The sequence below is a fragment of the Cupressus sempervirens genome, chromosome 3, assembly GCF_028749045.1.
Source record: "Cupressus sempervirens isolate cs-2001-9-10 chromosome 3, ASM2874904v1, whole genome shotgun sequence".
NCBI classification, from domain to species: domain Eukaryota; kingdom Viridiplantae; phylum Streptophyta; class Pinopsida; order Cupressales; family Cupressaceae; genus Cupressus; species Cupressus sempervirens.
In genome coordinates, this window is record NC_143120.1 from 344,868,159 (window position 1) to 344,886,376 (window position 18,218).

Consider the following 18,218-nt stretch of genomic DNA (forward strand, 5'->3'; position numbering starts at 1 on the left):
TTAGACTTTCAACTAAGACAAAGCCTAGTACTTTGTACCCATTACTTTAACCATATACTTAACACATTTCACAAAATGATGATGGAAAACGTAGGGTTATTTGGTAAAGTCTTGGACTACTTCTTTGTCACAAAATTCTAAAATAGAGGAAATGAACATGTCCACTTTATGTTATGGATTAAAGATGCACTAGTATTTGGAAAGTGCACACATGAGCAAATAGTAAATTTTGTAAACAGATACATCTCATCTGATTCAATATTGCTAGATGAAAACCTTGTAAACATGCAAACACATCATCATACTAAAAGTTGCAAGAAATATAGGATATCTAACTATCACTTCAACTTCCCTTTGCCACCAATGCAAAAAATAATAGTCTTGGAGCCATTGACAACAACAGACAATGCAATGAAAGATAAGGCAAAATAAATTTTGTAGCAATTGGAAAATAAATGATGCACAAAGAACACTACATTTGAAAACTTCCTTGAAGATCTCAACATATTTGAAACTAAGTACATGACATTGATACAACTAACATTGACGAAAAAAGTTCTACTATTGAAAAGAAATCTATTAGACATTTGGACAAATGCATTTGCAACAAAAGTTCTGGCCTTATGGTATGCGAACACAGATACACAATTCATGTTAGATACATATATGTTGCTACATCATATTGTTGCTCATACATGACTAAGCAAGATACAACAACATCATTAGCCTTTTGCCAACTACAATGATAATGTACTACAACTTATGATGACAAGACACAATACATGTGTTGAATTGGAAATGTATTGCTCAACTATCAACAAATTTCTAGTCGACAAGCTGTTCACATTGCTCTATTGTTGCCACTAAGAAAGTTATCAAGAAAAACAACATTCATCAATACTGCACCATCTAAAAGTAGAATAGTCATTCTAAAAAATCCAAGACTATTGACCAAAGAACAAGACAATTTAGAAGACATAATGTATGCATCTTCAATAGAAAAATACATAGCAACACCGAACACATTATAAAATGTGTCACTTGTAGAGTATGTTACATTCTACTACAATAGCATAGGAAACATGTAAAGAAGACATAAGCCACAAATCATATGATACATGAGATACAATCCACACATTGACTATGAGAATTACTATAGAGAGAAATTGACATTGTACATATTATTTAGATGCAACAAGAAAATACTACTTTGTGGTCAAAAGACATGGAGCAAAGCATTCAACTTATACAAAATAGAAATAGAAAACATTGAGAAAAAGTTCAATACTCAAACCGACTATACTTGGGGTCACATTGACAAAGTAGAAACACAAGTTCAAATGGATGACATTAGCACAACCATCTTCAATCATCAAATAAACTACATCAACAACTCAACTATAGAAGAACATTATGATATTTTCCCTGATCTGATGCACAGAAAACAAACAAAACTAGACCGAATCAACTCAAAAATAGTATCTTCAAAAATTGCACACCTCTTCCTTAAAAGCACTGAAGAATACTTCAATATGCAAAAAAAATTAAACAAAGAACAACAAGCAATATTAAAGGACATCATAATGTCAAAGAGACTTGCACTAGAAAACCAATTTACTTATTCGTCACTAGCGAAGCTAGAACTGGTAAAACATACACAACAAAAGTGCTTTACAAAGATCTAGTCAAACTATATGACAAACAACTAAAAACTGATCCTCTAAAGTCAAAAGGAATCATCATTGCTTCAATAGGAAAAGTTGCATACAATGTAGGGTGAACCATTGCTCATTTAATATTTAACCTACTATTAAACTCTTCAAATCTAACACCATTGGATTATGACACACTAGGTACATTGACCAAAAAACTTGAACAATTACAAGTCCCTCTAATTGATGAGGCATCTCTCATTAGGTCTACAATGTTATATAACATAGACAGGTGACTACGACAAATAAAACACACATCGACACAAACATTTAGAAACATAGAAGTAATATTTTGCAGTGACATATATCAAGCACAACCTGTATGTGATGCATGAATATTTGAAGAGTCAAAGATAAACAATGAAACTATCCAATACACATTTTGGAATGAAAATGTGAAACACTATGAACTACACAATGTCATTAGACAAAGTAATGAACAATACATTTCCACTTTGAATTGCATCAGAACTTGTCAAAAAACTAATGAGGATATCTACTTCATAAATGCAAAATGCTATAGACTTATACCAAATGACCCAAGCCTACCTCATTTGTTCAAATGAAACATAGATGTAGACAAACATGATAGAAAAATGCTAGACTATGTGCCCACTACCATGCATATACTTGAGGCTATAGATCACAAAGGCATAACCATTGAAAAAAGTGCCTACCAAATTGAAAGGACAATGCTACCAGCAAAGATACTTGTCAAGCAAGGAATACTCGTAGAACTCATAGCAAGAAACCTTGATATAGAAGATTGACTAGTAAATGGTGCTGACAGAATTTTCTAGTCATATACAAAAGATAAACAAGACATTGTTTGGATACAATTGAATGATCCACAAGTTAGAAAGCTACATTGTCAACAAATGCAGTGCCTTTACACAAAATCTATACCTCAAACATGGACATCAATGACACGAATCACTAGACAAGTGAAAACAGCTACCAAGGTTGTTACCCACTCACAATTCCCCTTTCAATTGGCTTGTACTAGAACTATTTATAAGGCACAAGGGCTCATAATGGATGCAATTGCATTTGAACCACATAGAGTCTGTCAACATGGACTAGTCTACATTGCCTTGTCACAGATTAAAGACATTGACTCATTATAGTTGATTTATAGACTACAAAGTCAAAACCTAAGGCTCTCACAAAAAGTAAAATCTGAGACACAGCATCTACATACTTTTGCACAATGGTCATTAAAATATAGTCTTCCTCCACAAACATCAACCAACATCACAATATGCACCTTAAATACACGAAGTCTCCTACTACATATAGATGAAATTGCTCATGATCGTGACTTGTGTAGTGCAACTGTACTGTGCTTACAAGAAACAAGAATACGAAGCACCAAACATGTCCCACAACTCACCAAAATTTTCAAATTATACCCTTCACATTCTATTCATGGCCTCCTCACATGTTGCACAAAACATATTGTCTTAGAAAATTTAGAAATATTTACAACAGAATACTTGGAATCAATAATGGTTGACATTTTCTACAACAAAAACAATTTCCAAATTGCAAATGTATACTTGACACTGAAAGCACCAATCACTCACCTATTCAATTTCATAGAAACCATAAAAAGAACATTACTAGTAGGGTCAAAACTAATTATTGTAGGAGACTTGAACATTGATATGTTTAAGAAAACAAAACAACAATCCCAACTACAGTGATTTATGCAATACCACAACCTATTGCTCATGGTTGACAAGCCTACAACACACACAAGAAGCCTACTAGACCATATATGGATAAAGAACATTGATCTTGAAATAACTATCCACACTGTTTTAAACACATACTTGATAGACCAGTTTTCTCTTGCACTACAACACCAACTATAGCAAGCAAATCTGATGCATATGTTACACAAATTTCATACAATAAATCTCATTGAACCATTGACTTACCAGGTTCTACTAACATATTCAATATTCTTGTAGGCCATGGATGCTACAGACCATACCAAAGATGCTACCGAGATCAAACTAAATATACAAGTTACTAATTTTATTCTATTGACTATTTCTTGTAGACCATGGAAACCAAAGATAGCACACAACAATTGGATAGTCAACAAGAAAGCAAGCATAAAAAGTAAGTATGCTAACAAACAATGGCAATCAACTTCAAACACATTTGAACACATACACATTAGAATCACCAAACTTCTAACACAAACACATTTCTATATGTAGACAAAAGCTAGAAGCATTCAAACTTTCCACCATATTCGACATCTATACAACACAATCAAGAAGCATAGTTGAGGGTGACATACTCATAACATATGGACCAGCTTGCAAGTCAACTTCTTCAAGCCAGCAAGGATCACCCATTGCACACATAGATATGACTGACAGACATGCTAAAAAGAAGATAACAATAACATCACCAAAGAATTGATTGACAAATATTTGCGTTGGCTAACTCCTAGCACAAGCATCTACATAGAGAACTGCAAGATAAACAAAAAATCAGATTTTGAAAGAGGGGAAGCTGAATACTATTACAACTCACTTCAAAAAGTTAGATTCATAAAACTACTATTGTATGCAAGCAACAAAAACTAGCACCAAACACAAAAATCTCGCAGCTAATACAGTCACTAAATACATATCCAATCGAAACCCTGGGTGTTCTTGTCACATCCCATCAGCAGATAGCACAATAGTTCCAACAACAAATTAGAGATGAAGAGCTCCCTTTCAACACTACAACTATAAGATACATATTTCAAAATTAAAGTTCATTTCTAGCAAATGCTCTACATTTCTATTAATTTCATTGATTAACAACTTACTCATTATCGCAGCTCCAAGTCTTCCAAAACCACAACTATGCATACAAAAATCTATAGGATATCTACACATCATCTACAAAACCAACACCATTGCTACTACTACTCAAAAATGTAATTCACAATGGTCCAAAAGGCTCAACAATACTATAATTAGGCCAATCCACATTTATTGATCTACTCAATGATCAATGCACAAAAACAACACTGTAAAATCTGACAGAAACAAAATTTTAGGTAATAAACTATACAACAAACACATATTGTACACTAATATGTAGAAGACTCAACAAATTGCAAATACATTTATTGACTTCTCCTCTTCACTTTCAGGTTATAGGAACACTACAAACAAAAAATGTCCACCAAACACCATACCATTCACTATGCATAGTATGTCAACAAACACTCTCATTATCTGTAAGCACAAGAATAAAAGAGATTCATTCCACCAACTATGGTAAAACCACAACATTCAACTTCAAACCTTACCTCCAATGTGTCATTGAAATAGAGGACAACATTCTTGACTGTTGCCTACATGGAAAGCTACTTGAGGACAACTTCCTAGAGTTCACCAGAATCCACTTCAACAGTACACAGAACAAATGTCTGTGTCCATCTACATAATGCGAAAGTTCAACATACATGGCACATTCACACTAGCAATGGACATTTCCATTCTCTCAATCACCATAGAAACCACCATGGTAAGCTAACATTCCACCCATTTTTAGCTATTTGCATAGTTTATTTTCCTCATTTTTACATTGCTAACCTTCTCAACTTTTCATATGGTAGGAAACATATGGTCCTTGCACATAACAACGACATATCTGAGAATATCAAACACATTTTGTTTTAGTCACTCAAGTTTCAACTTCACCAATAGTCCACGTTCTAATCTTTTCAGCTACACAACATCAACATTTAGCTTCTTTTGTTATCATGAAAAACGAACAGCAAACAACTATATTTTTTATAACTCTAAAGTAATATATAAATAGTTCTACTGAATACAGCTTCTTGTTTCAGCCGCTCAGGTTTCAGCTTCACCAACAGTCCACGTTCTAATCTTTCTAGCTACATAGTATCAACATTCAGCTTCTTTTGTTATCATGAAAAACGAATAGCAAACAACTGTATTTTATATAACTCTAAAGTAATATATGAACAGTTCTAGTCAACACAGCTTCTTTTGTTATCATGAAAACCAGCAAACAATTGTACTCTGTATGACTAAAGTAATATACGTACACTTCTAGTGAATACAACTTCTTTTGTTATCATGAAAATAGAACGGGAAACAAATGTATTTCGTATGAAACTGGACTTCAACTATAAACTTTATAGAGTTCCAATGAAATAGAAGGTAAGGACCCAAGCTCCCCCAAAACCCTTGTTTTGAAGGAAAATATTAGAATCTCAAATAAAACAAAATGTTAGAATCTCAAATAAAACTAACATCTAAAAGGATATCATTTGGTCTCTTTAGCATCACAAAATATGATCTAGAATATAGATATAAAAAATGATATACAATCTTAATCCAAAAACAATAATAGTTATAATGAGAATCTTCATCAACCTCATCTCTGATAATATTGTGATTGTCTCAAATTAATAGAAAAAGTAGTTGAATACATCTTCGTTGTAAGAGGAGAAGCCATAATAAATTCAATGATCTGATACATGAAAAAATTCAATTCTTACAATCTTTAAAGATGGAAGAAAACATAATAACTACATTCCTTCTGCCATGCCCATCGTCGACTGTCAAGATAAGAATCATGGGTGGAATCAGTCTGTCAAATTGAGTAAATATGAGAAATGATCACCTACTCTTTATAAATACCTGTCATCATGATAACGTACATTTTTCATTCAATCCAAATATCAACGGTTTTCATGTGAAATTGGTCAGATTTCACCGGGCCACCTCAGCAGGCTACCATACAAATTTTCTGTGGTCTCCAATATTTCTAGATTGAATCTCCGACCTACACGTTTGGAAGTTGGCACAATTCTAGCGAACGTATACGGCATTTGGACCGTGGGAATAGAGTATCCAACCGTTGGTAAATGCCCACAAAACAATCAATTCACAATTTGAATTATTATTGTTGGAGATATTTTTATCAGTTTTGGAGTCAAATTCATTATCCATGTTTAGGCTAATGAATAGTGGTTCACATGAACACATATTTTATGATAGTAATATCAAATTGACTCATTGACCTATATTTTATGATGGATTGTGAGAGTTACTACTCATGAAACATGGGTCAATGAGTTTTATTCAAGAACTACATATTTGAACTCTTTTACTAATATCACAATTATTATCATTAATTTACAAATAGATATATTGTTTAGAGAAGGGATATTATAAACAGTGAAGGTTCATGATTGATTGTCTTTGAGTGGAGTAGTATTACAATGGGTGACTTTTTAGATCTAATACTTAGTTTTATTTCTAAAAGTATCAGGTAGATGCAATGAATGTTTAATGTACTATTCATTCTCATAACATGTGTTCTTGCCATAGCTACTCACTAAACATGGATTAATAAGTTTGAATTAAAAACTACATAGTCAAACTATGCTAGATATATCATAAATATGGTATATTAAGAAAAGGAAAAGGTCATTTGAAAGTAGATTTAATCTCCAATGTTTTGCTTCAATTGTATGAGCATCACTAGATGAAACGAGCTAAGTGTACAAATCATTCTTATTATAGATGGTTCCTATAAATGATTACTCATGAAATATGGGCCACTAAGTTTGACTTAAAAACTCCATAGTTAAATCCTTATCGAAATATCATAATAATTAATGTTTGAGCTTAAAAAGGGCATGTGAAGGTAAAACATACTTGTAAAACTTCAATTGTTGAGAGTGGTAGGTTAGTTTTTTAAAGCATCATTCATTGGCATTGAAGTCTTCTTAAACTATAGTGAATAAAGAATGAGATTTGCATTGCGTCTTAGGTGCCACAATAGTATTAACTTAGATTCATTCTTCTCTTTTAAATTAGTATAATAAGTTCAATTTGACATAAACACTTTTCAACAAAAAAAGGAGGTCAACTTAGAGAGTTGATAGCGCATATCAAGAAAAAAGAAAAGAAGTGGAAAACACTCAATCACAAGTGTTTGTCTTATGCTTTGTAATTTCTTGTAGTTTGGAATTTCATTTTAATATTAGAAAAAAAAATTGGCTTTCATTATTTTATGTCTACACTTTTCCTTATTTCAAAGGAATGCATCCTCATAAATCTAACCCTATGCAACTAAGTGGATGCAAGGTCTTATCATCAAAGGCTAGTCTCAGTTAATGAAAATATAGTGCATGCTAAAGATAGTTTCTACATGGATACATTTTACATTTTAATGTGACTCCAATTCTAAAGAGGTGAGAAAGAGGATGGTCTAATTTTGAACATTTAAGAACATGTGAGGTTTAATATTGGAATGAATGAATGCAAAAATATAAGCACGAAAAAATTGTGGAAAACCTATTTAACTAGAAGATATGGTGGATGAGAGTTAAATTGATAGTAAAAGTAAATGGCCATGCAATATATGATAGACATAAAATCAATGAATAATACAACTAAGTACATGACATTACATACATATTAATGCAAATTAAGTATAATCTATGAAAAGATAAATAAGTGATATTTAATAGGAGGAGCATATGTGTGTGTGTGTGTGTGTGTGTGTGGTGCACACACGCGCGCGCACACACACACACACACACACACACACACACACACACATGTATATGTACATCTATATATATTGTTGATCATTTGTATATTGTCTTTAATGTTACACAAAAGTCATATCTTTACCAGTCAGTGTATGCTGAGCTCACTTGGGCGATGAAGGTAGCTTCTTATGTCTATCAAGCATTCCAGTGCTTGCCAAGTTCAGAAGATAGTGTCTACCAAGTTCACTCAAGCATTGAAGAGAATTTCACAAAAGTTGAGTATAAACTGAGCTCACTTGGGTAACAAAGGAAAGTTAGATGGAACTAGTGTTAATTGAGCTCACTCGGTTACCAAAGGAAGTTTGTGAAGATGCAACGTTAACCGAATTCACTTGGTTAACATAGGAAAATCATTTGAGTGTTAGTGTTTATCTAGCAGGGTCGACTAACAAAGGATTTTCTTGTTTTGGCATAATGAGTTTTATGGATTTGATTGATAGTTCTAGCTGATTGTGAGAATGAATATTAAGTTGCATTCAAGCTAACATGATAATGAATATGATATAAGTATAAGGTCAAGTTGAGGATTGAATGTGTGTGAGTGTGTGAAAGATAAAAGCATGCTTAGAGGAAACGAATTGGAAGGATAAGTAAAATATCCTTGTTAGGTGGGAAATATTAACATGATTAGGAAGGATCAAGTATTCGAGCTAGAATTGATGTCTAAAATCAATAATACAGTTGCATTAGCAATCATTTCATATCATTGTTACTCTCTAGCCATTGTAACAATGTATCAAATATCTTAACCAAGTTGGCTTAACAGCTATTTGCTAGATCTTCTAACAAGATGACATTTCTAGATCAAAGTTTCTAAAGACCTCTAACAAGGTCACTCCTAGTAGGGTCACACCTAACATTGTATTTTGTAACCTTAAATAGGGTTGGCTCCTAATAGGGCTCACTTTAGAAGAGTGAAAATCAGTAACTAGTTGCAATTGGTGGTTTTTCCGAAATTAAATTTCCACGTAAAATCTTGGTGTCACTTATGTTCATGCTATTTATTTTATGTGTATGCAACTAAGTTAATTAAGGTTAATCATAGTCAATATCTTAAGATCTGCATGTGCATTGTTTGTCAAGTAATAGTTGATATTATAGTGCTTATTGAGCTATAACATATTGTTAGTGTTAACCGAGTACCTATGTGTTAACTAAGTAACATTAGTTTTAGCAAAGTTTATGTTTTGTGTTGACCTCTAAGGGATTTGGTAGTTATTTTAGTGGTAATTGATTCACCCTTGCCCTCTTAGTTACTCCTCTTATATTTCCAACAAATGGTATTAGAGCTTTTGGTTCTTGCAGAGAAGGTTTCAAGGGCCTAAGCTAAAAGATCGGGATGTCTTACAGAAAAGAGATTCCCAAGTTGAAAAAAGAAAACTTTGAGTCATCAAAAGAATTTATGAAGATAAATCTGGTGACCATCAGTGATTCAAGTTTGAAATATTTGAATGCTCAATATAAGGTGTCCAAACAGAGAAGAAAAATATTCAAAAAGAAGAACAATAAGTATAAAGGCAAGAAGGATTTCAAAAGCTATAAGGACTACAATGACAAAGGTAAGAGTCTTGTTTCATAGCTAAATATTTAGATAGTAGTGATGATGATGAGATGGTGTATATTGTTGTAAAAGATGAATCTAATAATGATGAAGATAAAATGACACTTATTTCTCATGTTAGAAAAAATGATATATGGATTATTGATAGTGGTTATTCTCATCATATGACTAGTGAAAAAAAAAGTTTGAACATATGGAACACTATGATGGTGGAAGTGTAAGATTTGGAAACAATGAACCATGTTGCATAAAAGGAAAATGTTGTATTTCTCTAACCAGTGAACTTAGATGTGATAATGCTTATTGGGTTGAAGGATTGAAACATAATCTACTAAGTGTGGCATAGTAGAATAACATTGGAGTCAAGGTAGAATTAATGAATGGAAAGGCCAAGTTGATAGATGGAAAAAGAAATATAGTTGTGTCTGGTAACCAAAGAAAAGGTAACTTATTCTACCAAGATCTTAGTGAAATTTCATGTTTCATTTCTCAAGTAGAAGGAAGTTGGTTATGTCATGTGAAATTTGATAACCTAATAAAGAGAAGAAAAAATAAAAGAGTAAGAGGTATTCATAGTTTGAGGAAACCTGATATGGGTCTATGCAAAAAATGTCAAATTGGTAAGATGGACAAGACAAGTTTCAAGAGAAAGAACTATCATTCTAAAGAAGTCTTGGAGTTGGTTCTTATAGACCTTTATGGACCTATTGGCATTGAGACCTATACTGGTGATAAGTACTTATCTAATAGAGGAGGTGAATTCATTTCTAATGAATTCAATGAAATTTGCACTAAAAGAGGAATAAAAAAGAAAAGTATCATCCCCTAATACACCTTAGTAGAATGGTATAGCAGAAAGAAGTAACAGATCAATCATGGATTGTGCAAGAACATTGATGATATAAAAGAATGTTGCAATCAAATAGTGGAAGGAAACAATCAATGCAACAGTTCATACTTTGAACAAAGTACAGTTGATGAAAGATTCAAATCAAACTCCTTATGAACTATGGTATGGCTATAAATGCAATCTAAGTTACTTGAAATTATTTAGTAGAAAATCTCATATTTTGAAGGAGACTAGAAAAGGTAAATTTGATGTCAAAAGTGATGAAGGCATATTCCTAGGATACTCTAGTAGAAGTAAAGCATACAAATTTTTGAATCTAACCACTCATAAGATCATAGAAAGTGCACATGTGAAGATTGATGAATTTGCAGAAAAGAGTGAAGAAGAGAGCAACAAAGAACCTAAAGATTACAAAAAATTTATTTACTTTGAAATTGATACATTGCCTAATCCAATTGGAAGTTAGCATACTTCACCTTCCGAGTCCCCAAAATCTCCAAAAGCACTTGAGTTGCAGCCATTGCAACCTGAGTTGCAGTCTAAAGAACCTGAGTCATAGTTAGAGGCTGCTGAGTTGTAGCCAGTACAACCTAAGTTTGAATCTAAAGGACTTGATTCAAAGATAGCAAGACTTAAGCATGATGCAGAAGATCATGGTGAGGCAAGTGGAACAAGTTCTAAATCCAAAGCACCTATATTAGAAAGATATGTCAGAAGGCACCATGCACTTGAGCAGATCATTAGAGACAAGTCAAATGGTACAATGACAAGGAACAAATTGAAAGGTACATGTTTTCTTACTAAATCTGAACCTAGAACAGTTAAAGATTCTTTGGATAATGAAAGTTGGATTGTAAGCAATTAATGAAGAGATAGAATAGATAGAAATGAATAAGACCTGGACTCTTTTTCCTAGACCCAAGGATAATTGGCACAAAGTGGGTTTTAAGAAATAAGCTAAACAAAGATGGAGAAGTTTGAAGAAACAAAGCAAGGTTAGTATGCAAAAGTTATTCTCAAGAGGAAGGCATTGATTGTGGCGAAACCTTTTTTCCTATTGCAAGATTAGAAGACTTTTTCATGCTACATATAGAGGATTTAAAGTGTATCAAATGGATGTGAAATTTTTATTCTTGAATGGAATTCTAGAAGAAGATCTTTACATAAAACAACCTAAAGGTTTTGTAGATCTTAGCAAAAGGGATATGATTTGTAAATTTCACAAAGCATTGTATGATCTCAAGCAAGCTCCTAGAGCTTGGTATGAAAGACTTCATAATTACTAGATAAAGATTGGCTTCAAAGGACATGATAACAATAGTCTATACATCAAAGAAGGAACACACAAAAAGATTGTTTTGATAGAAATCTTTGTGGCTGATACATTGTTTACTAGAAATAATGATTTGTGTAAAGATTTTTTAGAGGAAATGAGTAAGAAATTTTAGATTTCAATGTTTGGAGAAATAAAATTCTTTGTTAGCTTGTAAATTCAACAAAAGAAAGATGTTATCTACATTACTCAATCTAAGTATATCATAGAGATACTGAAGAAGTTTAGAATAGAGGATTCAAGACTAGTTGGAATACTTATGTCTACTGGACATAAGCTTTCAAAAAATGATGATTCCAAGGAGGTGGATAAGACCACATATAGATAAATGATTGGAAAACTTCAGTATGTTATACATACTAGGCCTAATATTGCTCTTGTACTTTGTATGATGGCAAGATTTTTAGCTAATCTTAAAGAAAATCATATGATGTTAATAAAAAGAATCATGTGGTATCTAAAGTGTACTAAAGACTATGGATTATGGTACAAGAAAGGAGGAAATTTAGATTTGAATGCCTTCACTGGTGTAGATTGGGAAGGAAGTGTTGATAATAGGAAGAGCAACAATGGTGGAGCATTCTTTCTTGGTAAAGACTAGTGTCTTGGACAAGTAAGAAGAAAATTTGCATTTCTCAGTCTATAGTAGAGGTAGAGTATGTTGTAGTAATAGTTAATTGTTCCAATTTTGTTTGGTTCAAGAAAGTTCTATTGGCAGGTTTTGAGGTAAAAATCGACGATCCAGGTATGGAGGTACAAATTGCAGGCATATTCACAAAGCCATTACACTAGGATGTATTTTTGTATCTAAGAAGTAAGTTAGAGGTTATTCCCCTATTGAAAGCTTGCCAAATGAATTTTAGTGATGCATCAACCAAAGCATGTTGAATACCAATCAAGTTGATGTAGTAATGAAAGGGAAGATTGCATATGAATATCTACATCAAGCACATTAATATTCATTAAATATTGTCTTTGGCATAAGATGTCAAAGAGGGAGAGCTTTTTCTCAAAAGAACATGTTGAAGACAGATTTGTCTAACAGAGGGAAAAATTTAAGTTTGAGGGAGTTTACACTAATAGAGGGAGTTCTCATGGATGAGAATTACAATGAAACTAAGGATACTTTCCTTACTTTATTTTTCTCTAAAATTTCACTGTACTGTGACATGTTGTGTTGCCATTGATGCCAAAGAGAGAGATTCTTGATCAATTGTATATTAAAGAGAACAAATTTGCACAATCCATTATATTGTACTAGTATGTTTTTGGATTCGATTGTGTTAAGATTTTTACCATCATACAATTGTGTACTAGTATTTTTGCCATTGATGGTAAAAATCTTAACACAATCGAATCCAGAAACATACTAGTACAATTGTATATTGTCTTTGATGTTACACAAATGTCATATCTTTACCAGTCAATATATGTCAAGCTCACTTGATTGATGAAGATATTTTCTTAAGTCTACTAAGCATTCGAGTGTTTGCCAAGTTTAGAAGATAATGTCTACCGAGTTCACTTGAGTGTCAAAGAGAAGTTCAGAGAAGTTGAGTATTAACCAAGCTCACTCAAGTAACAAGGGAAAACTGGATGGAACTAGTGTTAATAAAATCTTTCTAGTGTTAGTGTCTACTGAGTAGGGTCAGCTAACAAATAATTTTCCTATTTTGGCATATTAAGTTTTATGGAATTGTTTGTTGGTTCTAGCCAACTGAGGAGATGAATATTAAGTATAAATTCAAGTTGAGGATTGAATGTGTATGAGTGTGTGGAAGAAAAGAAGACACTTAGAGAAAGCGAACTAGAAGGATAAGCAAAATATCCTTGTTGGGCAAAAAAGATTAATTTGATTAGAAAGGATCAAGTATTCGAGCCAAAATTGAGATATGAAATTAGCAATATAGTTGCATCAACAATCAGGTCATATCATTGTTAATCTCTAAATATTGTAGTAGTGTATCAAATGTCTTAAACGAGTTGGCTTAACAACTATTTACCAAATCCTCTAACAAGTTGGCATTTCTAGATTGAAGTGTCTAAAGACCTCTAACAAGGCCACTCCTAATAGGGTTATTAAATCCTCTAATAGGGTCATACCTAATAGTGTGTTTTATAACCTTTAACAGAGTTGGCTCCTAATAGGGCTCACTTCAGAAGAGTGAAAATCAGTAACTAGTTACAATTGGTGGTTTTTCCCAAATTGGGTTTCTGCGGTAAATCTTGGTATCACTTCTGCTCATGCTATTCTTTGATGTGTATGCAACTAAGTTAATTAAGGTTAATCATAGTTAATATATTAAGATCTTCATGTTTAGTATTTGTTGAGTAGTGTTGATATTATAGTGCTTGTCGAGTTACAACATATTGTTAGCATTAACCGAGTAACAACAACTTCAATAGAGTTTATGTTTTGTGTTGACATCTAAGGGATATGGAATTTATTTTAGTGGTAACTAATTCATCCCTCCACTCTCAGTTACTTTTCTTATATTTCCAACATATATATGTAGATGTATGTATATATATGTATGTGTGTGTGTGTGTGTGTGTGTGTGTGGTTGTATATGCATTAACACACACAAAGTGGATATATGTCATGATAAAGATAATAAATGATATTTAAAAACTCCTCACCTTAACAAGATGCATAATAAAAAGGTATTTGGAAATCTAAAAGGATATAGTCCTAGCTAAATAAGTCAAAAAGATCTAGGAATGAAGAAAAAGTAGATGAGCTCAAGAATATCTGGGAAGGAAATCTCCAATATTTATAAATTAGCAAAATAAGGATTAATTCAATATGTTCTTATAGCCTTGGTGAGTTGGGATAGTTGTGTAAGTAAATGTGGTGTAAATTTTTGTATTGTTATATATTTTAATTTGTGTTGTTGAAATTGGTTTATTTATTACCCCAATATTGAAGGTTGAGTGATTTTTAGCCATATGGATGGGATGTGAGATCCAATTATCTTTGGGATAAACATGTTTTAACCTTATTATAGACATGTTTGTGTACGGATTTGTACTTTTTTTTCTTATTGAATATTGTAAGACGATAGTGGAGTATTATTTATTCTATTTCATGGGTAATCTTAAGTAAAATTTTAATATAAATTGTTATAACCTTGTTTTTTTATTTTTATAACTTGTTAAACATGAATTTTTTTTTTTTATAAAGAAAAGTTTAATCTTTTCTAATTCATTTGAAATTGATTTGTAAAAAATAGAGATTAATATATGTAATATTTTGACTTAAATAAAAGTATCAATAAGAACTTTAAATACTTATAGATATATGTGTGTGTGTGTGTGTGTGTGTGTGTGTATACTATATATATGTATATATATACATATATCTATGTATGTATGTATAGATACATATACATATATGTACATATAGATACATACATACATATATATACATACATATGTATACATACATATATATACATATATACATATATGTATATATGTATATATATAAATATAGATATATATATATATATATGTATATATACATATATATATATATATGTATATATACATATATATATATATATGTATATATACATATATATATGTATATATAGATATATATATATATACATATACACATATATATATATATATACATATACATATACATACACATACACATACACATACACATACACATACACATACACATACACATACACATACACATACACATACATATATATATACATATACATATACATATATATATATATATACATATACATATATATATATACATATATATATCTATCTATATATATATATATATATACATATATACATATATATGTATATGTGTATGCATATATATATGTATGTATACATATGTATGTATATATATGTATGTATCTATATGTGCATATATGTATATTTATATATACATATATGTATGTATGTTTTACCTCTTGTATAAAAGACATGCATAATATTATGTGCAATACAATGTGGTTTGAGAAAGATAACATTTGATATTAATCTTATAGATTATAAATACATTTTGAACGAGGGTTCATTTTTTGATGAAGGAAAAATAAATATCTAAATTAAGAAATGAACAATAATTCAAACTAAATGAATACATGTCTCTCAAACTTTGATGAGATAAATGTGTTGGAAATATGTGGGTATGTGCGAGATCATGGTATGTGGTATGTTTTGCATACACATCCCTAATTTTTGTTTGAAAAAAATTGTCTCTCCTCTTTTCTTTTGGGGCTTACCTTGTTTAGGGTAAGGCCCTCTAGTTGGTTTAGTTTTTGGTCTTTGTGTTTCCTTATCATTTTATGGAGACATGACCCCTTTCATGTGGGAGAAGGAAGTAGGGTTTCAAAGCACTGAGTCTAGAAGTCTATGATGTTTGCAAAAGTTACCCTTGAATTAGGAAGGAACTTATTCTTGTGTAAAGCCCTTTAGTTTGAGGTAAGGCCCTCTAGTTAGTTTTGTTTTTGGTCTTCAGGTTTCCCTATCCTTGTTTGGATACAAGATCCCTTTTGTGTGGGAGAGGAAGTAGGGATTCCCTGCCCCAAGGCTAGAAGTTTATCGTCTTTACAAAATTTACCCTCAAATTAGGGAGAAACTTATTCTTGTGTGTCTTTAATGAATGGGGGGGGGGGGGGGGGGATTTTTGTGGTCTTAAGGCTAGACATGTGGCTATGTTCATTAATGAAAGTCAAGTACAACTAATTCACCCTTATAGTTATCATGATCAATATATATTTAGGAGACTTAAAGGGATTACTTATCACTTTGTTCAATAATCTCAATTATTCTCTACAAGTAAAACTGTTGCTTTGGTCATCACCCTGCTTGGAAGTTATTTTGTTACTCAAAGTTTGTGAAGTTTCCTTCTTAAGGTTGAGTAAGTTTTGGTTCACGTACAAGTAAGGATACATTTTTACATTGCAATACTCTTCATTTTGGTATCCAAAGTTGGTAGTTTTGTTTTAGCCTTTGCTGTGTTTCATTGCAGTTGAAGGTCATGTCCCCCATTTCCTTTTTGCAGTGTCCTCTTTTTTCCCCTTGTTTCGTTCCTTTATTGTATGTTCTCTCTCACCACTTAATTATGGTTTTCTTGTCTTTTATGGGTACGTGGCTCTTCTTTTGATCAAGTCTATATGTGCGTTCCTCTTTGTGTTATTTTTTATTTGAGGGGAGATTTTTTGACTCCACTCCTAGTACATCATTTGGTCTAGTGGTGTGAGATTCATTCCTTTTGGTTTCTCTAAGCACTTTCTCTACAAAAAGTTGGTCTCCACCATCTCAGTACTCTTTAGTGGCATGTTTTGGTTCTGATTCATTTTTTGGAGTGATATAGGATCCCACTAGGAAATCTTTTTTTTCTCTAATTAGCCAAGGAAGTTTATAGGAATGCTACCATGGGTGCTTGGGTGGTGGTTTTTTGGCTCTAAAAGATTAAAATTATAGAATTTTGTCAATATTACATGTCCACATGCGACCTCAGCCTTGGTAGGCTGAGAGGCAACTTTCTTGGTGACAGACAACACCTCTATAGCATTTGGGTAGTGATAGGTAATGGATTTTGGATTCTCTCACTTACCTAGATGTAACATTCCTCCTTGAGTCAACTGCCTTACATCATTCATGATGTATATGCTAGTATTTTTAATTTTAAAGTATTATCATGTCAAAAAGTACTTAGAATTTAATAGTATCATGTGTCATGCGAGTTGATGTTGAATAGTGGTCTTGTCAACTATATAAGGAAGGCTCGAAGTCATGAGCTACATCTTCACAAATCCTTTCTTGGGCAACATACATTTTAAGTTTTCCAATATAAGAGAAAATTATATAGTTTTGGGCTTCAAAACTATATACAAAATGTTTTGACATTCATAAATTTGTAGGTTCTGATGATTTGAGGTGTTCTTCACCTCATTACTGGTGAGATACAGTTTTCACATTCCCAAGGTATGGATTTTGGCTACCCTTTTTCTTTTCATTTTAAAATTGTTGTACTTGTTCAAAATTTTGGGGTTTTCTTTCCTTCCTCATGTGGCACAGTTATCCTTTTACAAGGATGAGAAGGAAAAGAACCTTTGAAATCCTGGAGACCTTAAAACCTTATAAATGAATAATTATTGGAA